Genomic DNA, 27652 nt, shown 5'->3' on the forward strand with positions numbered 1-27652 from the left:
AAGGCAAACTGCTGCCCCTAAACCTGGAGAAATAGGAGAATACAGAGAATCACAGCTTATTGGGAGTATAAACCCAGGAGTGGAACAGAATCCCATCACTGGTGCCAATCCCAGTAGGAACACAAACTATATTGACAGAGTGCTAGAGGCTCAGTGTGCACTAGCTTGAGAGTTAAAATCTCCATGTGGCCCCAATCTTTTCTACGTTTTACCTCTAGGAGTCCCATTAGATTCTTACTGTGAAGAATAGAGGAAAAATTCTCTCATACTTCTGGCAGGGGGAGGGGAAAGTCACTATTCTGAAATATGCCCACATGTCCCTGTTCTTAACAAAGGGCACCCTCAAGGGAAACTTTTACCAGAGCCAAACAGTTTGGAATTTATCTAAGCCTAACCTCACTGGCAGAAGAGAAATACCCAACTCCAGCCCTCCAGCTCTTTGAAAGAGAAGAAAATCGTAGATGATATGTTTGAATACATGTTCAGGAAGCAGAAATACAATGAAAGAGTAATAACTGTTACAGCTGGTCAGAGAAGTTACCACCCAGTGACTGCTTAAGGCATCCTGGCCATTACCCAGTCAATTTGATAAAGAATCCAAGAAAGATTCAACACCAAGACCCAAGATAATTACTGAGGGATGGACCCCAACAATATTACTGAGTTAAAAACAGGAAAGCATGACGATCAGGAGACAAGGGATGGGACGTAGTGGAGGAAGTCCTAAGTTGAAGATGAATGGAAGTTCAAGGAAGAAGACTGCTGCATGAGTGGAGAACAACCCGTTCAAAGTGAAACAGAAGAAGCATCTGCAAGAAAATATTATGGTTGGGAAAAAGTCTAATTCTAGAAGGAGAATAGATCTCTGGATCATTTGGGGAAAATTTAAAAATAGTTACAGAAAACAAGACAAAGGAAGCACTGAAGTATTTTCTCCAGGAAAACACAAGAAAGACACAGGAAAGACATTCAACTGTGTGCACAACTGGGTCATGCAGTGAACACACTTTACATGTTTTTTTTCCCTATATATGTGTATTTATTTGTTAATTTATTAACCAAAGAGAAGAAAAGAGCTATTCTTGTTTCATAGGGGTGAATTTGTTTTTTAAAAAATAATCATAAAAGTACATACTGCAGAGGTTTCAGCTTGATTGATAGTGATTTGCAGATATATCTAATCTACTGAACGATCTCAGAATTCCATAGACTTTTACTTGTGAAGAAACATTTTACATAAAACGGCCCTTTGTTAAATTTTGGCCTAGCCAGTTTTTGGTTTTTGCAGCAAAATTATTTGGTTCACATATTAAAATACAACTATATGGTTTCTTTTTCATTTCTCTTTATCTAATCTTATTTCCTGTTTTTTTCCCTTCAGTTTTCTACCTCATTACACTTTCCTCCTTTTATAATCTCATCCCTTTTTAAAATATGGAACTGACTCTCTTCTAAATAATACACAGTGAATATGTGCATAGATGGAAATTAATTGGGAGAGCTATTACTTCTAAAAGAGGGAAAGGAAAATAGGATAACAACATAGAAATGTGCTTCCTGAACTGCCTTTTCTGTAATCTTTCTCTTCCATTATGGCACATCCATTTTTTTTTTTTCCTCTTTACTGTGTATACCTAGATTCTGTATCATTTCAAATCCATTTTTTTCTGGCACATTATGTTCCAACATAGTGCCAGTTTTTTGTTCTTAAACAGATTACTTATTTCTTATATCTTCTTGGGTCTCACTTTGTTTCTTCTTCTGATGGGGAACAAAACACTTCAAGAAATCTATCACTGTGCTCTTAGAGGGGTTTTCCTTAGGCATTGTTTGAAGTTCTCAGTTTAACATGAAAAAAAAAATGATTCATATAAGTTATGCACATTGTTACATAAAAATGCAAACTAAAGATGAATATAGTATATTCTATCTTCAGAATTCTCAGCTCAATCATGTAACGTTTATAAAGATATTATATATCAATCTTTCTTGTAAAATATATTGTCTAAGAAGTTCCACATCAATAATAATCAATTTATTATTAATAACTGACAAATAAATACATACCACTATTCTTTGAGGCCTATATTATTTTTTTAATATTTATTTATTTACTTGGCTGTACCAGTTCTTAGTTGCAGCAGGAGGGCTCCTTAGTTGTGGCACGTGAACTCTTAGTTGCAGCATGCACGTGGGATCTAGTTCCCTGACCAGGGATTGAACCCAGGCCCCCTGCATTGGGAGCATGGAGTCCTATTCACTGCACCACCAGAGAAGTCCCTGAGGCCTGTATTATTACATGCAATTTACATATGAGGAAATAGAGAGTTTAGAGATATGAGTAGTTGCTCTAGATGACACAGTTCATAAATAAGAAATGGTGCTGAAATTTAAACATATAAATATTTAAACCCACACGTATTTAAATCCAAATTTGGTGTATATATTAAATATTGATATTGTAAATATGATAAATATTGGTGGTAATCTATTACATTTCATGATAATTTACATTGTATAATATTTATTTGATTTTGACCATTTTGTAGCCTCACAATAGGCTGGCTGAAAGGAAATAAAGAAGATAACTTTTCTATTAGAATAAAATTCTATTTTTTTAATCCATGATATGGAGTTGAAAACTAAAATTCAAAAGATCAATAATGTATACATAATAATGGGTAATATTGGCTTCTTAAATTGTCAAAAGTAAATATGTCAGAATAAGCCCATGTAAGATTTAATTATAGGCTCAAATAGATCCATCCCTACAAGCAGGGTAAAGCATTTTCACTGACAGACCATGGAGTCCCTGTTATTGAATTCTGCTCATACTAAAGAAACAGTCATCAATTTGGTGACTTAAACGTTTAATTTTCTAAAGACACAAGAGTGAACACCCAGTGGAATGAGAATTGTGCACGCAATTACAATTTGTATTGTAGACAACAACCAAACACGGCAAAGGGACATAAAATAAGGTTTGCATGGACTGATATTTAACATGCTTTTGACTGATAATGTCTAACAATGTAAATATATTACTTTTTCCTTGTGGATGTATACGTATAATAAAATTTAATGAAAAATCTCAATGGGTATTATGAAACTTAATTAAATAATTTAAAAATTAGTCTGGAGAGGAAGTTTAGGATCATTTACCATACTTTCCCCTTTTGTGGTCCAAGGCCCAACAATGCCTGCTCTTCTTTACTGGGATTTCCAGTCCATTCACATTTCGACTTCCTTCCATCATCTTCTCATTTCTGTTTCTATATTTTAAATCCCTTGGCTTCTGATTCCAACCTCTCTTTTCCTAGTGCTTGAGAAAGTGTTTTGCCTGTTTTTCTTTCACAGTCTCAGCCCAGTTACACTTACTTCTGGACATATTCTTTAAACTGACTTCTCCAGGCCTAGGCCAGCTGTAAGATTATAGGGAGAAAATCAAACATCCAAGTGTGTGGCTACACTTGTGAACAGTTTGCCTCCAATTGTTTGGCAAAAACAGTCTCCTTCTGCTCAGTCAACCTCACAATCACTGGGGGAGGATCTAAGTTTTTAATCCTTCCAGGCCTTCATTCCAAAGCCCCATTTCTCCTTTTTTTTTTTTAACATTTTTATTGGAGTATAATTGCTTTACAATGGTATGTTAGTTTCTGCTTTTTAAAAAAGTGAATCAGCTATACATATATATATATATATATATATATATATCCACATATCTCCTCCCTCTTCAGTTTCGCTCCCACACTGCCTATCCCACCCCTCTGGGTAGACACAAAGCACAGAGCTGATGTCCCTGTGCTATGCAGCTGCTTCCCACTAGCTATCTATTTTACATTTGGTAGTGTATATATGTCCATGACACACTCTCACTTCGTCCCAGCTTACCACTTCACCCTCCCTGTGTCCTCAAGTCCATTCTCTACGTCTGCATCTTTATTTCTGTCCTGCCCTTAGGTTCTTCAGAAACAATTTTTTTTTTTAGATTCCATATATACGTTTTAGTATATGGTATTTGTTTTTTTCTGTCTGACTTACTTCACTCTGTATGACAGTCTCTAAGTCCATCTGCCTCACTACAAATAACTCAATTTCATTTCCTTTTATGGCTGCGTAATATTCCATTGTTTATATGTGCCACATCTTCCTTAACCATTCATCTGTTGATGGACACTTAGGTTGCTTCCATGTCCTGGCTATTGTAAATAGAGCTGCAATGAATATTGCGGTACATGAATCTTTTTGTTATGGTTTTCTCAGGGTATATACCCAGCAGTGGGATTGCTGGGTCATATGGTAGTTCTATTTTTACTTTTTTAAGGAACCTCCATACTGTTCTCCATAGTGGCTGTATCAATTTACATTACCACCAACAGTGAAAGAGGGTTCCCTTTTTTCCACACCCGCTCCAGCATTTATTGTTTGTAGATTTTTTGATGATGGCCATTCTGACTGGTGTGAGGTGATACTTCATTGTAGTTTTCATACTTCATTGTAGCATTTCTCTAATGATTAGTGATGTTGGGCATCCTTTCATGTGTTTGTTGGCAATCTGTATATCTTCTTTGAAGAAATGTCTATCTAGGTCTTCTACCCAATTTGGACTGGGTTGTTTGATTTCTTGATATTGAGCTCCATGAGCTACCTGTACATTTTGGAGATTACTCCTTTGTCAGTTGCCTCATTTCCAAATATTTTCTCATATTCTGAGGGTTGTCTTTTCATCTTGTTTATGATTTCCTTTGCTGTACAAAGCCTTTTAAGTTTCATTAGGTCCCATTTGTTTATTTTTGTTTTTATTTCCATTTCTCTAGGACGTGGGTCAAAAAGGATTTTGCTGTGATTTATGTCATAGAATGTTCAGTCTATGTTTTCCTCTAAGAGTTTTACAGTGTCTGGCCTTGCATTTAGGTGTTTAATCCATTTTGAGTTTATTTTTGTGTATGGTATTAGGGAGTGTTCTAATTTCATTCTTTTACATGTACCTGTCCAGTATTCGCAGCACCATTTATCAAAGAGGCTGTCTTTTCTCCATTGTATATTCTTGCCTCCTTTATCAAAAATAAGGTGACCATATGTGTGTGGGTTTATCTCTGGGCTTTCTATCCTGTTCCATTGACCTTGATTTCTGTTTTTGTGCCAGTACCATACTGTCTTGATTACTGTAGCTTTGTACTATAGTCTGAAGACAGGGAACCTGATTCCTGCAGCTTCCTTTTTCTTTCTCAAGATTGCTTTGGCTATTTGGGGTCTTTTGTGTTTCCATGCAAATTGTGAAATTTTTTGTTCTACTTCTGTGAAAAATGACATTGGTCGTTTGATAGGGATTGCATTGAATCTGTAGAGTACTATGGGTAGTAAAGTTATTTTCACAATGTTGATTCTTCCAATCCAATAACATGGTATATCTCTCCATCTGTTTGTATCATCTTTAATTTCTTTCATCAGTGTCTTATACTTTTTTTTTTTTTGTGGTATGCGGGCCTCTCTGTTGTGGCCTGTCCCCGTTGCGGAGCACAGGCTCCAGATGCGCAGGCTCATTGGCCATGGCTCATGGGCCTAGCCACTCCGTGGCATGTGGGATCTTTCCGGACTGGGGCACGAACCCGTGTCCCCTGCATCGGGAGGTGGACTCTCAACCACTGTGCCACCAGGGCAGCCCTCTTATAGTCTTTTGTGTACGGGTCTTTTGTCTCCTTACATAGGATTATTCCTAGGTATTTTATTCTTTTTGTTGCAGTGGTAAATGGGAGTGTTTCCTTAATTTCTCTTTCAGATATTTCATCATTAGTGTATAGGAGTGCAAGGGATTTCTGTGCATTAATTTTGTATCCTGCTACTTTACCAAATTCATTGATTAGCTCTAGTAGTTTTCTGGTAGCATCTTTAGGATTCTCTATGTATAGTATAATGTCATCTGCAAACAGTGACAGTTTTACTGCTTCTTTTCCGATTTGGATTGTTTTATTTCTTTTTCTTCTCTGATTGCTCTAGCTAAAACTTCCAAAACTATGTTGAATAATAGTGGTGAGAATGGGCAAACTTGTCTTGTTCCTGATCTTCATGGAAATAGTTTGTTTTTCACCTTTGAGCATGATGTTGGCTGTGGGTTTGTCATATATGGCCTTTATTATGTTGAGGTAAGTTCCCTCTATGCCTACTTTCTGGAGGGTTTTTATCACAAATGGATGTTGCATTTTGTCAAAAGCTTTTTCTGCATCTATTGAGATGATCATATGGTTTTTATTCTTCAATTTGTTAATATGGTTTATCACACTGATTTGAGTATATTGAAGAATCCTTGCATTCCTGGGCTAAACCCCACTTGCTTATGGTGTATGATCCTTTTAATATGCTGTTGGATTCTGGTTGCTAGTATTGTGTTGAGGATTTTTGCATCTATATTTATCAGTGTTATTGGCCTGTAGTTTTTTTTGTGTGTGAAATCTTTGTCTGGTTTTGGTATTAGGGTGACGGTGGCCTTGTAGAATGAGTTTGGGAGTGTTACTCCCTCTGGTATATTTTGGAGCAGTTTGAGAAGAATAGGTGTTAGGTTTTCTCTAAATATTTGATAGAATTCGCCTGTGAAGCCAGCTGGTACTGGGCTGTTGTTTGTTGGAAGATTTTTAATCACAGTTTCAATTTCACTGCTTGAGATTGGTCTGTTTATATTTTCTATATCTTCCTGGTTCAGTTTTGGAAGGTTGTGCTTTTCTAAGAATTTGTCCATTTCTTCCAGGTTTTCCATTTTATTGGCATATAGTTGCTTATAGTAATCTCTCATGATCCTTTGTATTTCTGCAGTGTCAGTTGTTACTTTACCTTTTTCATTTCTATTCTTTTGATTTGAGTATTCTCCCTTTTTTCCTTGATGACTCTGGCTAATGGTTTATCAATTTTGTATATCTTCTCAAAAAACCAGCTTTTAGTTTTATTGATCTTGGCTATCATTTCCTTCATTTCTTTTTCATTTATTTCTGATCTGATCTTTATGATTTCTTTCCTTCTGCTAACTTTGGGGTTTCTGTTCTTCTTTCTCTAATTGCTTTAGGTGTAAAGTTAGGTTGTTTACTTGAGTTGTTTCTTGTTTCTTGAGGTAGGATTGTATTGCTATAAACTTCCCTCTTAGAACTGCTTCTGCTGCATCCCATAAGTTTTGGGTCACTGTGTTTTCATTGTCATTTATTTCTAGGTTTTTTTGATTTCCTCTTTGATTTCTTCAGTGATCTCTTGGTTATTTAGTAGTGTATTGTTTAGCCTCCCTGTGTTTGTATATTTTACAGTTTTTTTTCCTGTAATTCTCATGTAGTCTCATAGCATTGTAGTCGGAAAAGATACTTGATACAATTTCAATTTTCTTAAAATATATCAAGGCTTGATTTGTAACCCAAGATATGATGTATCCTGGAGCATGTTCCATGAGCACTTGAGAAGAAAGTGTATTCTGTTGTTTTTGGATGGAATGTCCTATAAATATCAATTAAGTCCATTTTGTTTAATGTATTTAAATATTAATTAAGTCCATCTTATTTAATATATCATTTAAAGCATGTGTTTCCTTATATATTTTTATTTTGGATGATCTGTCCATTGGTGAAAGTGGAGCGTTAAAGTCCCCTACTATGATTGTGTTACTGTCGATTTCCCCTTTTATGGCTGTTAACATTTGCCTTATGTATTCAGGTGCTCCTTTGTTGGGTGCATAAATATTTACAATTGTTATATCATCTTCTTGGATTGATCCCTTAAAGTCTATTTTGTCTGATATGAGAATTGCTACTCCAGCTTTCTTTTGATTTCCATTTGCATGGAATATCTTTTTCCATCCCCTCACTTTCAGTCTGTATGTGTCCCTAGGTCTGAAGTGGGTCTCTTGTAGACAGCATATATACAGGTCTTGTTTGTATCCATTCAGCCAGTCTATGTCTTTTGGTTGAAGCATTTAATCCATTTACATTTAAGGTAGTTATTGATATGTATGTTCCTATTACCAGTTTCTTACTTGTTTTGGGTTTGTTATTGTAAGTCTTTTCCTTCTCTTGTGTTTCCTGCCTAGAGAAGTTCCTTTATCATTTGTTGTAAAGCTGGTTTGGTGGTACTGAATTCTCTTAGTTTTGCTTGTCTGTAAAGGTTTTAATTTCTCTGTTGAATCCGAATGAGATCTTTGCTGGGTAGAGTAATCTTGGTTGTAGGTTTTTCCCTTTCATCACTTAAAGTATGTCCTGCCACTCCCTTCTGGCTTGCAGAGTTTCTGCTGAAGGATCAGATGTTAACCTTATGGGTATTCCCTTGTATGTCATTTGTTATTTTTCCCATGCTGCTTTTAATATTTTTTCTTTGTATTTACTTTTTGATAGTTTGATTAATATGTGTCTTGGCATGTTTCTCCTTGGATTTATCCTGTATGGGACTCTCTGTGCTTCCTGGACTTGATTGACTAATTCCTTTCCCATATTAGGGAAAGTTTCAACTATAATCTCTTCAAATATTTTCTCAGTCCCTTTCTTTTTCTCTTCCTCTTCTGGGACCCCTACAATTCAAATGTTGGTGTGTTTAATGTTGTCCCAGATGTCTCTGAGACTGTCCTCAATTATTTTCATTCTTTTTTCTTTATTCTGCTCTGCAGTAGTTATTTCCATTATTTTATCTTCCAGGTCACTTATCCATTCTTCTGCCTCAGTTATTCTACTATTGCTTCCTTCTAGAGAATTTTTAGTTTCATTTTTTGTGTTGTTCATCATTGTTTGTTTGATCTTTAGTTCTTCTAGGTCCTTGTTAAACGTTTCTTGTATTTTCTCCATTCTATTTCCAAGATTTTGGATCAGCTTTACTCTCATTACGCTGAATTGTTTTACAGGTAGACTATTTCCTCTTCATTTGTTTGGTCTCGTGGGTTTTTACCTTGCTCCTTCATTTGCTGTGTGTTTCTCTGTCTTCTTATTTTGCTTAACTTACTGTGTTTAGGGTCTCCTTTTCACAGGCTGCAGGTTTCTAGTTCCCATTGTTTTGGGTGTCTGCTCCCAGTACCTAAGGATGGTTCAGTGGGTTGTGTAGGCTTCCTGGTAGAAGGGACTGGTGTCTGTATTCTGGTGGATGAGGCTGGATCTTGTGTTTCTGGTGGGTGGGACTGCATCCAGTGGTGTGTTTTGGTGTTTCTGTGACCTTATTATGATTTTAGGCAGCCTCTCTGCTACTGGGTGGGGTTGTGTTCCTGTCTTGCTGGTTGTTTGTCATAGGGTGTCCAGAACTGTAGCCTGCTGATGATTGAGTGGAGCTGGGTCTTAGCATTGAGATGGTGATCTCTGGGAGAGCTTTCACTCTTTGATATTATGTGGAGCCGGGAGGTCTCTGGTGGACCAGTGTCCTGAACTCGGCTGTCTCAACTCAGAGGCACAGGCCTGATACCTGGCCATAGCAAAAAGACCCTGTAAGCCACACAGCTCAGAAAATAAGGGAGAAAGAAAGAGAGAAAGAGAGAAGGAAAGAAGGAAAGAAGGAAAGAAAGAAAGAAAGAAAGGAAGAAAGGAAGAAAGGAGGAAAGGAAGAAAGAAGGAAAGAAAGAAAGAGAGAAAAGGAAGGATGGAAGGATGGAAGGAAGGAAGGAAGGAAAGAAGGAAATAAAGTTATTAAAATAAAAATTAAATTAATTAAAAAGTAATTTAAAAAGGAAAAGAAAAAGAAGAAAGCAGAGAGTCACCAAATGAAGACACATATCCACCAATGATAACAATCACTAAAAACTATACTATAAAAAAAGGAAAAGAAAAAAACGGACAGGCAAAACTCCAGGATAAATGGTAAAAGCAAAGCTGTACAGACAAAATCACAGAAAGAAGCATACACATGCACCATCACAAAAAGAGAAAAAGGTAAAAAATATATATCTATATTTTAAAAAAAGTAAGAGAGCAACCAACTCAATAAACAAATATACCAATGATAATAAACTCTAAATACTAAACTGAGATAAACATAAGACTAGAAACATATTAGATGCAGAAAGCAAACCCCAGGTCTACAGTTCTTCCAAAGTCCACATCCTATTTTGGGATGATTCCTTGTCTATTCAGGTATTCCAGAGATGCTGGGTACATCAAGTTGACTGTGGAGATTTAATCTGCTGCTCCTGAGCTTGCTGGGAGAGATTTCCCTTTCTCTTCTTTGTTCTCACAGCTCCTGGGGTTCAGCTTTGGATTTGGCTCTGCCTCTGCATTTAGGTTGCCTGAGGGCGTCTGTTCTTCACTTAGACAGGATGGGGTTAAAGCAGCAGCTGATTAGGGGGCTCTGGCTCACTCAGGCCGTGGGGGGGGGGGGGGAGGCAGGGGTACGGAATGCAGGGCGAGCCTGCAGCGGCAGAAGCCGGCATAACGTTGCAACAGCCTGAGGTACACCGTTTGTTCTCCCAGGGTAGTTGTCCCTGGATCACGGGCCCCTGGCAGTGGCAGGCTGCACAGGCTCCCGGGAGGGAAGGTGTGGATAGTGACCTGTACTTGCAGACAGACTTCCTGGTGGCTGCAGCAGCAGCCTTAGCGTTTCATGCACCTCTCTGGTGTCTGCGCTGATAACCGCATCTCATGCCTGTCTCCGGAGCTCGTTTAGGCGGTGCTCTGAATCCTGTCTCCTCACGCATCCTGAAACAGTGGTCTCTTGCCTCTTTGGCAGGTCCAGACTTTTTCCCGGACTCCGTCCCAGCTAGCTGTGTGGCAATAGCCCCCTTCAGGCTGTGTTCACGCAGCCAACCCCAGTCCTTTCCTTGGGATCTGACCTCCGAAGCCCAAGCCTCAGCTCCCAGCCCCCGCCCGTCCCGGTGGGTGAGCAGACAAGCTACTCGGGCTGGTGAGTGCTAGTTGGCACCGATCCTCTGTGTGGGAATCTCTTCGCTTTGCCCTCCTCACCCCTGTTGCTCTGCTCTCCTCCATGGCTCCAAAGCTTCCCCCCCCACGACACCCCCCCACCCCGTCTCCACAAGTGAAGGGGCTTCCTAGTGTGTGGAAACGTTTCCTCCTTCACAGCTCCCTCCCACTGGTGCAGGTCCCATCCCTATTCTTTTGTCTCTCTCTTTTTTTTTTTCTTTTGCCCTACTCAGGTACGTGGGGAGTTTCTTGCCTTTTGGGAGGTCTGAGGTCTTCTGCCAGCGTTCAGTAGGTGTTCTGTAGGAGTTGTTCCACATGTAGATGTATTTCTGATGTATTTGAACTGCTAAAAAATCTAACTACTATATAACATACACACCTTTTTCATTGAAATATAGTTGATATACTTTATTATATTAGCTTTAGATGTACAGCGCAATGATCCAATATTTTTATAGATTATACTCCTTTTAATGTTATCATAAAATATTGGCTATTTCCCCTGTGCTGTAAAATATATTCTTGTATCTTATTTATTTTATACTTAATAGTTTGTACCTCTTAATCTCCTACCCTATCTTGTCCCCTCCAACCTTTCCTCTGCCCACTGGTAACCACTAATTTATTCTCTATACCTGTAAATTTATTTCTGTTTGTTTATACTCATTCATTGGTTTCATTTTGTAGATTCTACATACAAGTGATAACAGCATTTGTCTTTCTCTGCTGTCTTAATTCACTAAGCATAATACCCTCCAAGTCCATCCATGTTGTTGCAAACAGCAAAATTTATTTATGGCTGCTATTCCGTAGTGTGTGTGTGTGTGTGTGTGTGTGTGTGTGTGTGTGTGTGTGTCTATCACTTCTTATTTATCCAATCATCTGTTAATGGACACTTAAGTTGCTTCCATATCTTGGCTATTGTAAATAATGCTGCTGTGAACATTAGGGTGAATGTAACTTTTCAAATTAGTGTTTTTGTTATCTTTGGGTATATACCTAGGAGTGGAATTGCTGGGTCACATGGTAGTTCTACTGTTATTGTTTCGAGGAAACTCCAAACTGTTTTCATAGTGGCTGTTCCAATTTACATGCCCACCAAAAGGGTACAAGGGTACCCTTTTCTCCACATCCTCACCAATATTTGCTATTTCTAGACTTTTTGATGATAGCCATTCTGACAGGTGTGAGGTCATATCTTGCGGTTTACAATTGCATTTGTCTGCTGATTAGCAATGTTGAGCATCTTTTCATGTACTTGCTGCCATCTGTATGTAGTCTTTGGAAAAATATCTATTCTGCCCATTTCTTAGTTGGCTTTTTTGTTGTTGTTGTTATTGACTTGTATGTACTATTTATGTATTTTTGATATTAACTTGTTATCAGTCATATTATTTGCAAATACTTTCTCCTATTCAGTAGTTTGTCTTTTTGTTTTGTTAATGTTTTCCTATGCTTTTAAGTTTAATTAGTTCCCAATTGATTATTTTTACTTTAGTTTCCTTTGTTCCAGAAGACAAATTCAGAAACGTATTGCTACAATTTATGTCAAAAGTGTTCTGCCTACGTTTTCTTCTAGGAGTTTTATGGTGTCTGGTCTTAGATTTACGATTTTAATCCATTTTGAGTTTATTTTTGTACATGGTGTGAAAAAATATTCTAATTTCTTTCTTTTCCATGTAGCTGTCCGGTTTTCCCAACACCACTTATTGAAGAGACTGTCTTTCCCCATTGTATATTTTTGCCTCCTCTGTCATAAATTAACTGACCAGAAGTGCGTGGGTTTATTTCTTGGCTCTCTATTCTATTCCATTGATTTACTTGCCTATTTTTGTGCTAGCACCATGCTGTTTTGATTACTGTACCTTTGTAATATAGTCTGAAGTCAGGGAGCATGGCCACTTGAGCTTTGTACATTTTTCTCAAAATTCGTTTGGCGATTTGGGGTCTTTTGTGGTTCCATATCTTTTAGGATTATTTGGTCTAGTTTGGTGAAAAATGTCATGGGTATTTTGATAGGAATAGCATGAAATCTGTAGATTGTGTTGGGTAATATGGACATTTTAACAATATTAATTCATGCAGTCCATGAACAAGGCATCTCTTTCCATTTCTTTACATCATCTGTCATTTCCTTTATCAGTGTTTATTAGTTTACAGAGTATAGGTCTTTTCTCTCCTTGGTTAAGTTTATTCCCATGTATTTTAATTTTTTTTGATGTGATTTTAAATGAGATTGTTTTCTTGCTGTATCCTCCTGATTGTTCATTATTAATGTATGGAAAAGCAAAAGATTCTTATGTATTAATCTTGTATTCTGTAACTTTACTGAATTCATTTATTACTTCTAATAGTTTTTGAGTAGAGACTTTATGGTTTTCTATATACAGTATCATGTCATCTGCAATTAGTGAGTTTTACTTCTTTCCTTCTAATATGGATGCTTTTTATTTCTTTTTCTTTTTTGACTGTTGTGGCTAGGACTTCCAATACTATATTAAGTAGAAGTGTCAAGAATGGGCATCCTTGTCTTACTCCTGATTTTAGAAAAACACTTCCAGCTTTTCCCCATTGAGTATGATATTAGCTGTGTGTTTGTCATAAATGGCCTTTATTCTGTTGAGATATGTTTTGTCTATAGCAACTTTGATGAGAGTTTTATCATGGGTGGGTGGGAGGTAGAGCTGGAGATGAATGGGCTAGACCCAGAGCCAGATGTGAGCCTGAGTTTCTCCTATACTTAGTGGCCATCAGTCACCTATCAGGGATGGGTGCAGGTCCCAAGTTGCTGGAGCAGAAGCCCTGAAGGTCAGGTCCAAGGCGGCTCCATTCCCTCAAAGTGTGTGCTCTCCCTGGCAACAGCACCTTTGCCCCAGAAGCAGCAATGAAGCAAGAGGGGCTGGAGTGGGTGCCTGGTGCAAGCTCAGGCACATACTGGGCTAGTTCCAGCTCACCATTCAGAGCTCCAGATAGCTCCCAATCCACCATCTCTGTGAGTGTCACCAATGGCTGCCCTTGCCCTTTCAGATGCAGTGCCATGTCCAAGGAAGCTCTGTGCCCCCAAGTGGGCACTCCTCCATAATGGCAGCATTTGCCCTAGTGGGGAGCTGTGCTGGAGCTAAAGGGGGCAGAACTGGCACTCAGCATGGATAGAGCACATGCTGGGATGATCCTGGCACATCAGTGAGACTTCCAGACAGTTTCAGTCTGTTTCATCTACCTTGTTGCTGGGAATAAGTAGTAAGTAAGCATTTGCATGTTCTTCACAAGTGAAGTCTTGGTTTCTTACAGCCTTCCTATAAGTCCCACTGGCTTTAAACCAGCTAAGGGGACTCATCTTTCTGGAGTCAGACCCTAGGGCTGGGGTACACATGTGGTTGGAATCCCTCACTCCTCAGAAAAGTTATCCAAGCTTCGGATACACTGCACCCCTTCTGTGTCCTATCCTAGGGGCACAAGTCCTGACGTGATTGCTTCTCTTTTCCTACCTGACTCCATGTAGATCTTTCTCTACAGCCTTGGTTGTAGAGATTCTTTCTGCCATTCTCCAGTTTATTTTCAGTTAGAGTTGCCCTACATGTATTGTATTTTTGACGTGTTAATTGGGGGAGGTGAGCTCTACATCCTTCTACTCTGCCATCATGACATGCTTTTTTTTTTTTTTTTTGGTATCAATAAGGGTTACTAGGGGATGGACAGATCTTCTGCTGTTTTCCTATTTTAGCAGTCCAAACAAGTGTAAGTGCTGAGAAGAAGGAAGTATGATATTACATCCATCATCAGTCCTCACAGGGGTGCTAGTAAAATTCTGATGAGTCTACTCCATGGACTGATTATCTCCAAAATTTCCTACTTCAAATATTCATGTATTAATATTGCTGTCATTTGAATAATTCTAATTACTTTTCACTAGGCAACACTAATATCTCTATCATTATCAAAATTAAGCATTGTTTTGGTATCTTTATTTGTAGGATTAATCACTTAAGAGATTCAGACATTTAATAATCAAATAACTAATTTGTGTTGAGTACTTTCATTTATTTCCATTTATGGAAGAAGAAATGGAACAACTGGTGTATCATGTACATTTCTAAATTTCCATTCTCATACTTGTTTAATCTGAAAATTGAATCTAGGCTCCCTGAATTCATGGTTAACATGCTTTATCTACTACTTTCCAGTATCAATAGAAATTTGCCCCATTTAAAAAATCTATTTCTAAAATCAGTAGGAATTTGGATTGGAATCTATCAGTAACTATAAAAAATCATGTGACACTTGGAAGACCTAAAATAGAATTCTTTATTTTTCATTAAAATGTTTCATTTTATAGAATATAGTATAATATTTAAAGCTAAAATATTATTTTTTTCTAGGTAGTTCCATTACCTGGAAATGTCACTTTTTAAACATTTAAATGATGATTTAGAAAGAAGTCAAGACTCATCAAATATCATATTTACCTGTGCTTTTAAGACAATGGATCAACTTTAATTTTCTTTTTTTAAATTTTTTATTTATTTATTTTTAACTATTTATTTATTTTTGGCTGCATTGGGTCTCTGTTGCTGCATGCAGCTTTCTCTAGTTGCAGTGAGCAGGGCTACTCTTCATTGCAGTGTGTGGGCTTCTCACTGTGGTGGCTTCTCTTGTTGCAGAGCACAGGCTCTAGGTGCACAGGCTTCAGTAGTTGTGGCACATGGGCTCAGTAGTTCTGGCTCATGGGCTGTAGAGCACAGGCTCAGTAGTTGTGGCACATGGGCTTAGTTGCTCCAAGGTATATGAGATCTTCCCAGACCAGGGATCGAACCCATGTCCCCTGCATTGGCAGGCAGATTCTTAACCACTGTGCCACCAGGGAAGTCCAACTTTAATATTCTTATACCGACTTTAACATCTGCAAATTTTCTTTGTACAAATTTCACCTTTGTAAAACATATGATCAAAACATAAAAGTATCAAATTTTATTAAGATATAATTAATTCAACCAATTAAATTTTAGCACATTTTAAAATTCTCAAGAATTTTCTAATTTTTATTAGTTTTACATTTTTATTATAACATTTTAAATGTATTTTGTATTTTTAATGCAATTTTCAATTCAATAATGATTAAAATATAGCTCCTCTCCTCTGGGAGCTCTCTATATAATTGGAGAGTCAGACAGATAAATGGATAAGAAAACAGTGTGTTATTTGCCATGCAGAATAATTATGGAAGGTGCAACAGTAATATTAAGAAAAAAGAGGCTAATTATTGGTATTGGATAAAAGTCAGAAAGCCCTTTGTGGTGGAGACATCTAACGTGAATTTAGAACATGATTACAGTTTACCATGAGAACAAAAATATAGAATTAATTATCTAGGAGTAAGTAGATTCACATAAAAGAGGGAAAATGTCCATGTCCGTAATGCAGACACAAAATGCATGATATACAATGTGAGCACTTATAAGTCTCTAAACAAAAATTATTAATAGTGACAGCACTTTGACAATTTTCAGTGTTAAGAATATTATTCTCTGCCAATAATATTTTTTTTAAATAGAAAGATAGAACAAAACATTTGAATATGTTTAAAGAGATATCATTCTGATTACTAACTCTAAAGATAAATGTAACAGATTTATAATAAAAGCAACTTAAAGCCCAGAGTGGCTTCCTGTCAACAATATTTATTCTTTAAGGAATGCATGGAAATGATAATGGATTTAAAAAAAGAAAAAAAAAACTAAAAAAGTACAAAAATATAGGGAAGTCTGTTTGCTTTGCATCTGACTGTGGACACATTCAAAGAAACACTGGCAGAGACAAGAATAGTGAATTAAAAACATACAAACAAACACCCTGAATTGAAAGAAACATTCTATTCTATTCAAAGAACTTAATTCTCAGATATTATTAAAGACATAAAATAAGAAAATATATTTTTCTCTGATGAGATTAACAAAAATTAAAACAAGACAAAACCTAGGTTTGGTTCAGGCTCTTCCAAATATTTGCGTTGAGAATTTAAATTGGTACAATACTTTTGGAACACATACCCTTTCCCTATTAATTCTGTTTTTGGAAATTTACTTTGAATACATTGTCTCACATATGTGTTTTTATATTCAACATTAAACAATGTATAACTGATATCATGCAGACAAAACAGGTTACTATTATGAGAGAGAGTAAATTGAAGAACCTCTGTACAATCTACTGGTGTCAGGATTTCACAAGAGTTTTTGTGCTTTTTTTTCAACATTTTAACTCTCACATGCAATTTGCATAATTTACCTGTATAAATTAATAAATTAAATCTTAAATGTAGCTCTCCCTCGGATTCACAAGACAAAATTCATGAATCATATCCAAAACCATGAAGAGTTCTGCAGACAATACTCTAAGCGTTTTGCACATCCTGACTCTATGGAGTCCCTTTAATATTTATTAATATCAAAGATTATTAGTGGTCTGAGGAATGCACTTTGTGAAATACTGAGCTATATCACAGGCCTTATGAAGACCTTTATTTTAAGTAAAAGTTAAGGACCCCTTTCAGGAATTCATCATCCCAAACAAAATAATATACATTGGTAGAGAAGAAGTCTCTTCTTTTTCTTTAATAAACAATCCTAACTTGGTCAAATACGTAAGCACATACGTGGAGATTCTTGAATCTCCAAAGTAAATCTATAGATGTAGTGCAAGAAGGGCAGTATGGGACACAATTACTGTGCTCACCTCATCCTACGACTAATGAAGCATGAGAGAAATAGTTGTGCACACACATCAATTTGTCATCTTTACATAGCTGCATTGGAATTTTCCTATCTGACACTCCCAAGGTTGGATGAAAAATCACATATATCAACAACATTGAGTACAGAATATCCATAATTGGAGGTCAACATGTGATTAAAGTTAAAGCCAGATTGGATTCACATCATAGACCATAAATGACAGGTTCAGAAGTCTAATGTTATACATTATTTATTTGTGTTTATCAAATTATTATAGTAACATTTTAATAAAATTTATAAAATTCATTGATCTGTATTTTCTAGATATTTTACATGGATGTGTATGACTTTGATAATAATGAAAAAAGAAAAAAGGAAAGATGTACTCATTTTAGAAATATTTTCCTCAAAAATAATTTTAAAATGTGTTAGAATTTAAAATCCTCATGCTACACTGATGTCACACGCATAAGAATGATTTTCATCTTAACAAAACATGTCAAATGTCTGTTTTCTGTGCCAAGATCTTTACCCTGTGGTGCCTTTGTTTTATGGAGCCATGTCTTTCAAAATATCTGTACCTGTGTCTCTTGACTTTATCATAATGCTTGCATATAAGTAATGATCAATTATCAGTTTAGAAACAATGGATATAAGAAGGAAATTATTGTTCCAGTGATTGCCAGTTACACCAACTTTGTGTAATATACTGTGGTACACACATGTTATGAGGTACTGTGATTGTTAATTTAATGTATCAACTTGAATGGTCTAAGGGATGCCCAGATAGCTGGTAAAACATTATTTCTGGGTGTGTCTATGAAGAAGTCTCATGAAGAAATAAACATTTAAATCAGTAGATTGAATAAGGAAAATCTGCCTTACCAATGTGGTGGTGGATGGGGACATCATCCAATCCATTGAGGGCCCAAATAGAACTAAAAGGCAGAGAAGGGGCAATTCTCACTCTCTTAAGATGCAACATCCATTTTTCTGCCCTTGGACATCAGAACTCCTGGTTTTCATGCCTTTTGACTTTGACTGAATTATACCACCAACTTTCCTAGATCTCCAACTTGCAAACCCCATGTAGTCAGATATCTCAACCCCCCAAATTACATGAGCCAATTCCCATAATAAATCTCCTCTTATATATCAATATATCCTGTTTCTCTGGAGAACTCTGATGAATACAGATGTCATCCACAAACATCATTCTCTCTAAAAAACCTAATCTTAATACATATGTATATTTTGTCTATTTCCTGAAGACTGTACAAGCATTGCAACTAATGAATTCCACTTATTAGTATTTAGTACAAGAATCAAATACATAAAATCTATTATAGTTCATTTTAGCTTGGACTCACTGCTTTGGAAGAGGAAATACATGAAATGAAAATGCTAAAATATTTTGAAAGAGCAGAATTAGAATACAGTTCTAGATTTCTCATTAAGTCCATGTTGGGAAAAAATACCAAACTTTTAAGCACATATTGCAAATTACAATATTTGATTTCATATTCTATAATAACTACTGGTTATATTTTCTAAAAGTACTGTTTGTGTATACTTTGTGAATCTGATGCTATGTAATGTACTGAAGAAAGGAGAGGTATTGTATCAAAATGCTTTAAGAAGCCTGGAACTAAGTATATTTTCAAAGTGTTCATGTGAAGAAAGTAACTAAAACTGTAATGTATTTTCATAAAATGTTTTAAATACTTTGCTCAGGAAAATCTTACTGAACTGAAGAGAATAATAATTGAATTATAATTGCATGCCTTTATAAACCAAGATACATTTACTGGCTATATGTAAATATTAGAATAAAACATTAGGTTGAGTTTTTTCTTAAACTTTATGGAATATTTTCAGTTCTCTAAATAGAAAACTAGTTACCAGATATATCTTATATAGAGTGTGGAAACATATTTTCAATTTTGAAGTATAAATGAGTAATTTACATGAATTAATAAGGAAAAAATGTAGCTGGAGAGGAAGGCCAACTTGTAAAGCTACCAGTTCAGTTCTACCAAGTTTTGTTTTATTTAGACTCCATTGTTATTCTCCCATTTTTTAGTTTTGTTAAGGTTTTTCCAAATTTCAAGATTGTTCCCACTGACTAATCTTATTAGAAAGTTTTATTTTGTTTTTACTACTGATTTCTCTGCTCCTTGCCTGATGGTAGTATTATTTATTAATGCAATTGTTATTATAATTAAATTTTTAAAGGTATAGAAAGTTAATAGTACTTTGGATATTCAAAGTCAATAAATGTTTTAAAAGTTTATATATTTCATATATATTTCAGTTGTTTTCATAAAATGTATAACACATTACTGATAATCAAGGAATTCCCCTATCCCAATCATTTTCTTAACTTCCATAGGCAACCATTTATATGCCTTGGACTTGAGTCTTTTTCATCTCTTGTTCTATCCCTATCTATCTATCTATCTAGCTAGCTACCTACCTACATACCTATCCTCCCTATTATCTATCTCTATGTCTATAACTATATCTTATATACATATATTTATCTGTATATGAATTTTTGTATCATCTATCTGTATCTCTGTATATATAATCTATATATTTAAATGTCTATCTACAAAACCAGTGCAGATTTATATAGTCATATATAAGTGTTTGCTCTTCTGATGAATATTCAATTCATCTTCAGATGGTGCTATTGTATTATGTTTCAAATTTACTTTTAAAAAAATTCTTAGATTAAATGTTCATATCTTTTTATCATTCTGGTTTCTCTTATGCATTTTTTAAAATCATTTGTTAATTTTTATCTGCAGTTTATCAGTTATATTGACATACATACTTTAAAATAATTACTGGATGACAATGTTTTACTGTTTTATGTATTTTCTATCATATATTTAAACATGTAGGGTATGTTTTATCACTAAACCCATAATTTTGTTTAATTTGAAAAATCTACTTATATTTGTATCTGCTGTTATTATTGAGTGTTGTTTAATTCATCCTTATACTAGGCATAAATTTAATATTCCATGTTATTTATTTTTTCATCTGTTTTTAAATTGAAGTGTAGTTGATTTACAATATTGTGTTAGTTTCAGGTATACAGCAAAGTGATTCAGTTAAACCTATATACATTCTTTTTAATATTCTTTTCCATTAAGCTTTATAGGAGGATACTGAATATAGTTCCCTGTGCTATACAGTAGGACCTTGTTGTTTATCCATTCTGTATATAATATTTTACACCTGCTAACCCCAAACTCCCAATACATCCCTCCCCCACCCCTCCTCCCCCTTGGCAATGACAAAAGTCTGTTCTCTATGCCTTTGAGTCTGCTTCTGTTTCATAGATAAGTTCATTTGTATCATAGTTTAGATTCCACATATAAGTGATATCATATGGTATTTGTCTTTCTGACTTACTTCACTTAGTATGATAATCTCTAGTACCATCCATATTGCTGCAAATGGCATTATTTCATTCTTTTTTTATGGCTGGGTAGTATTCCATTGTATATATGTACCACATCTTCTTTATCCATTCATCTGTCGTTGGGTGCTTAGGTTGTTTCCATGTCTTGGCTATTGTAAATAGTGTTGCTATGAATATAGGGATGCATATATCTTTTAAAATTATAGTTTTGCTTAGATATATGCCCAGGAGTGGGATTGCTGGATCATATGGCAACTATATTTTTATTTTAGGGGGAACCTCCATACTGTTTCCATAGTGGCTGCACCAACTTACATTCCCACCAACAGTGTCGGAGGGTTCCCTTTTCTCCATACCCTCTCCAGCGTTTGTTATTTGTAGACTTTTTAATGATGGCCATTCTGACCAGTGTGAGGTGGTACTGCATTGTAGTTTTGATTTTCATTTCTCTGCTAATTAGCGATGTTGAGCAGCTTTTCATGTGCCTGTTGGCCATCTGTATGTCTTCTTTGGAGAAATATCAATATAGGTCTTCTGCCCTATTCTATGTTATTTCTGATTTTTTTGTTCACTTTTAGGCTTTTAATGTGTCTTGTATGTATTTTGTGATTCCAATTATGCTTTTCACAATAAAAGCCAATACATAAAATGTAAAGAATAATATCTAACTTTCCTAGTATGTCTGTTGGTATAAATATGGACAAATTGCTTATGTTTAAGTCTGTGAAGATTTTTATTCTTTTCTGGTGACCGTGTCTATTTTTATTAATTATACATTCTTCTAAATTACCATACTTTATATGTCTTGATATTAGATAGGGCATGTCTATGTGTTAATTTGTTCTTTTAGAGTTATTTTGAGTAGTCATGCAACTTAATAATTCCTTATGAAATTTAAAATTCCTAATTAAATATATTTTTGTTAAATTTTATTAAAATTGTGTTAAGTTTATAAATGAGTTTGGTAGAAATTGACATCTGAACAACTTGTACCTTTCAATCTCACACAAATTTTTTATCTTTCTCTTATTTGCGCTGTATGTTAATTCTTATATTTTGTTAGATATATTCCTAAGCATCATTTATTTTGGTGCTTTCATTAACATAATCTTTTTAAATTAAATTTTCTGATTTTAATTGCTGGCAAGTAGAAATGTTATGGATTTTTGTATGTTTGTCTGACTTCTGCCACAACTGATAAACTCACTTATTAATTCAAATATTCATTCAATATTCAAATATTAATTCAATATTCTGTCATTGCATTCTCTTGAATTTACTGTGCTGAAAACTTTATCATCTGTAAATCACTGCAACTTTTTAGTCTTTACTTTCTACTCTCCATGCTTTTTAGTTGTCCTCTCATCCTCTCTCCCTTCATTCTTCTCCTTATCCTCCTCTTTCTGCCTTCTTATTTTTTAAAACTTATTGTATTTAATAAGGACTTAGGAGTTAAACTAAAATATTAAAGAGGTGGAGGAATATAGAGTATTTTTAATCTCTAACATGTTAATACCCCTTTGGTCCTTATTGTCCTTTGTCCTCTCCCTACCCCTCCTCCCCTTTTTTCCCCTCCTCCCTAGAATATTATTATTTTTACTAGATGTAGTGTTTCCATTTCATTTTTTTCTTTGATTCAATAAAATTTAGACATTTTATTTTAAATTTCAGACAAATAGATTTGAGGAGGTAGGACTACTTAGGTGATTTAGGTTTGTAAATGTTTTTTTGAAAAGAATGTTCTGTCTCCATTTATTTGTGTGCAAGCTTTTAATTGTGCTCTTCAAATATATTCTACATTTTCTTACTGTTTCAAAGCAAGGAATTTTAAAACTTATAGTTTTGTGAATTTTTCACATCTCTACTGAATTGTCTCAGAATTTCCTTTTGTATTTCAATTTAAGGTATACTTGGTGCATAAAAAATTTGTGATTATTTTATCTTTATGGATATTATTCATTTAATCATTAGTTAAATATTCACTCTTACTTTCACTTATTTTTATCTCAATTATGTTATGCTGCAGTTGACAGTGATATACAAACTTTTTTGAGAGTTGGAAATATTTGCCAGGTAGATAGATAAATATAGCTATACATATTGATATTATTTATTTGTTTAAAGTTAATACTTATTTAGCTAAGCAATGTAGTGACCAAGTTCTTTGTCATTGTGTCATGTATCTAATTCTGCATTTCTTTTTTTCTTTTTTCTAAGGCTCAACATTCTGGGTTTCCTATGGGGAGATGTTTAGAGTTTTATATATATAACGAATTATTACTTCAGGAAAAAAAAAGTCAGAATTTTCAAATACATAGAGATCATTACTGATTTATCTATACTAAATTTGTGGACAGCTTATCTATTACATAAAGTATTTTATGTCTATAGTTATAAGTGATTGACAAGTCCTTTTTATAACAATTTTTTAAAATTTTGGTGAAATATAACAAAATTTACCATCTTTAACCGTTTTAATTGTACAGTTCAGAGGTATTAACTATACTCACTTTTTTGTGTAACCATTACTACCAACCATCTCCAAACTCTTTTGTTTTGCAAAACTGAAGCTCTGTATCCATTAGATACTAAATACCTGCCCATTCTCCCCTTACCCCTGCCCCTGAAAACCACCACTCAACTTTCTGACTGAATTTAACTACTCAAGGTACCTCATATAAGTTGAACCATGTAGTATTTGTCTTTATGGGAGTGGCTTATTTCATTTAGCTTAATGTCCTCAAGGTTCATTCATGTAGTAACTGTGTGTCAGAATTTTCTACCTTTTTAAAAGTGAATAATATTCCATTGTAATTGTACACCATATTTTCTTTATACACATCTCTGTTGATGAACACTTGGCTTGCTTCTACCTCTTGGATACTGGGAATAATGCTGCTATGACCATGGGTGTACAGATATCTCTCTGAGACCCTGCTTTCAATTTTTTGGTGTATATACCCAGAGGTGATATTGCTTAATCATATGGCAATTTTATTTTTAAGTTTTTACGGAAGTGCCATACAGTTTCCCACAGCAGCTACACTATTTAACATTCCCATCAACATTATACAGGATTCCAGTTTCTCCGCATCCTCACCAGTACTTATTCGCTGTTTTGTTTTGTTTTGTTTTATAGTAGTGATCCTAATGGGTTTGAGGTAATATCTCATTGTGGTTTTTATTTGCATTCCCTAATGATTAATGATATTGAGCATCTTCCCATGTGCTTGTTAGCCATTTGTATATCTTCTTTATACAAATTTATTGAAATGTTTTGCCCATTTTGGAATCAGGCTGGTTATTTTTTGTCATTTAGTTATAGGCAGTCCTCTTGGTTTTCATTTCAAAAAGGTTCTTGTAGAATACAATATACATGTGTGTATATGTTATATATAGAGAGAGATTAAATTGTGGGTTTTTTAAAATTGTGGGTTTTTTTTTTAACATGCTTCACAGTATTGAAATTAAAAAGAGCTTAGAATAATTGGTGAAAATAGAAAACTCTCAGATGTCTTTCATTCTTACCGTCATCCATCTGTGAGCCACATCAAAAATTACACTTAATTTGAGGTCACATTTTCTGACTGATTTCCCTAATGTAGCAAATTTTGTATTTATGACTATGCAAGTATTATCTACAACATGGACATCTGTATGGTCCAGTGGTTAAAGATATAGGTTTCCAAGTCAAAATGTCTGATTAAATTTTTGCTTTGCCACTTATTCTCCATGTGAACTGAAGCAGATGTCTTAAGTTTCTAAATCTGTGTATTTTAATTTATATTATAGGAGCTATGATGATAATAAATGGCCATCTTTCATAGAATTACTGTGAGGACTAAAAGAGTTAGCATACATGAAGTCACACATACTCTGAAAAGTTCATGGTATGAAAACACATCTAGAAAAGAGGGTTGACTAGCACAACAAGATTTGGGGTGAACGGGGGTGTAAAGCTCAGATCTACCGCTTACTAATTTCTTATGGGCTAATTGCACTATAAATTTGTGTGTTTATATTTAAAAAGGAAATATTATTTATTTCATTTCCCAAGGATTGTTTTGATGTTTTAATGATTTAATTCATGCGAAGGGCTTAGTACAGGGACTAGTAAAGAAAACAAGTCAATATCAACTACCGTTTAAATAAATTATAACCATCAAAATATTGTTTTTGCAATATCTTCCTTTCACTCGCATGTACCTCACCTCACCCCCACTGTAAACCCAATTCATGTTTCCCACTGTGTGTGGCTGCAAGCTGTAGGTACATGACTGGTTGAAGGGTGATTATGAAAGCACACACACATAGACACACATAACACCAGTATAAGACACAATACTTGTGTGTGTGTACACATATTTACTTCATACAGATTATGAATCTATTCATCTAATTTATTTGAATTCTTCCTGAGCTACCTCACAGTAGGTATCATGACATGATACTCAATTCAGGCTGTGACTTGGAATTATTCACTCATACACCAGTATGATTAAGCAGTCTTATGGTATGTCAGTTTGATAGATTTTGTAAGTTACTAAAATTGTTACTTATTTTACATTCCCTAGTTTTTTTCCAATTTTTTTATTATTTTAAAACACTTTCAAATATTTAGAAGAGATTTATAGGCAAATCAACAGTTTTGCAAACATCATTCAAGGCTTCTAATATAATTTGCACCCAGTTCTAGAAACATCTGTCATTTGATACAATGTTTTATGTTAATTCATGGAAAAAAGAAAAATATCACATAAAATGAGATATGTTTATTATAATAAATTATGGAAACATAGTTTTATGGAACCAACTTAAATACTTACTGGTATTGTAAACAAGTTTAGGAAGATAAATGCCAATTTTTTTTTTTTTGTGGTACGTGGGCCTCTCACTGTTGTGGCCCCTCCCATTGTGGAGCTCAGGCTCCAGACGCACAGGCTCAGTGGCCACGGCTCATGGGCCCAGCCGCTCCGCAGCATGTGTGATCTTCCTGGACCGGGGCACGAACCCGTGTCCCCTGCATTGGCAGGTGGACTCTCAACCACTGCACCACCAGGGAAGCCCTGATAAATGCCATTTTTAATGAAGAATTTTCTCATAATTGTGTTATGAAACTAAATACTACATGAATATGTCAGAACCCAACAAATTTTATACAAAGTGTTTTTCACTGGGTAAATTCTAGAAGTTCAGAATGAGATCACTATGTCTCCTCATTAGGGTTTTAAAAATACAAAATTTACCTAATTTACCTATGTCATGATTCAAGGACACTTCATAAGAATGACGTTAAAAAAAAAGAAACATGGAATTTAGTTTTAGACAGTAGAACAGAAACTTTTCCTTTTTAGTTAAATTGCAGTAAACGGTATTGTCAATGAAAGTTTACCTAAAGTTTGTTGAATTATCAAGCCCACAGTTTATTTTTAAATGAATCATATTTTACATTATTTATCACATACAACACGTAGCACCTTTGTTAAATTATCAAGCCCACAGTTTATTTTTAAATGAATCATATTTTACATTATTTATCACATACAACACATAGCACCTTAATTTTATACTATTTTAGAGTTATGAGCCACTTTGAATAATTATCTTAATATTAATTCTATAATGTGTAATATATACTTGTTTAGCTACAATGGTCATTCTCAATGTGTTTTAAAATTCATGTCAATCAGTTTTTAATTTCTTCTAAAGAGAGGCATATGTTTATGATCATATAATTGCTCTAAATTGTGTTTAATGTTATAGAAGATTGAAGTAAGTTAAAGACCCTGAATAGCCAAAGCAATCTTGAGAAAGAAAAAAGGAGCTGGAGGAATCAGGCTCCCTGACTTCAGACTATACTACAAACCTACAGTAATCAAGACAGTAAGGTACTGGCACAAAAACAGAAATATAGATCAATGGAACAGGATAGAAAGCCCAGAGATAAACCCAGGCACCTATGGTCAGTTAATCTATGACAAAGGAGGCAAGGATATACAATGGAGAAAAGACAGTCTCTTCAACAAGGAGTACTGGGAAAACTGGACAGCTACATGTGAAAGAATGAAATTAGAACATTCTCTAACACCATACACAAAAATAAACTCAAAATGTATCAAAGACCTAAATGTAAGACTACAGACTATAAAACTTTTAGAAGAGAACATAGGCAGAACACTCTTTTACATAAATCACAGTAATATCTTTTGGGATCCATGCCCTAGAGTAATGAGAATAAAAACAAAAATAAACAAATGGGACCTAATTAAACTTAAAAGCTTTTGCACAGCAAAGGAGACCATCAACAAAACAAAAAGACAACCCGCAGAACAGGAGAAAGTATTTGCAAATGATACAACTGACAGGGGATTAATCTACAAAATCAACTATACTTCATTAAAAAATTAATTTAAAAAAATTTTTGTAAGCATCAAAAAAAAAAGATGTGATACATATACACAATGGAATACTACTCAGCCATAAAAAAGAATGAAGTAATGCCATTTGCAGCAACATGGATGGACCTAAAGATTGTCATACTAAATGAAGTAAGTCAGAGAAAGACAAATATCATATGATATCACTTGTATGTAGAATCTTACAAAAATGATACAAATGAATTTGTTTAC

The sequence above is a fragment of the Delphinus delphis genome, chromosome 9 (assembly GCF_949987515.2).
Source record: "Delphinus delphis chromosome 9, mDelDel1.2, whole genome shotgun sequence".
Classification (NCBI taxonomy): Eukaryota; Metazoa; Chordata; class Mammalia; order Artiodactyla; family Delphinidae; genus Delphinus; species Delphinus delphis.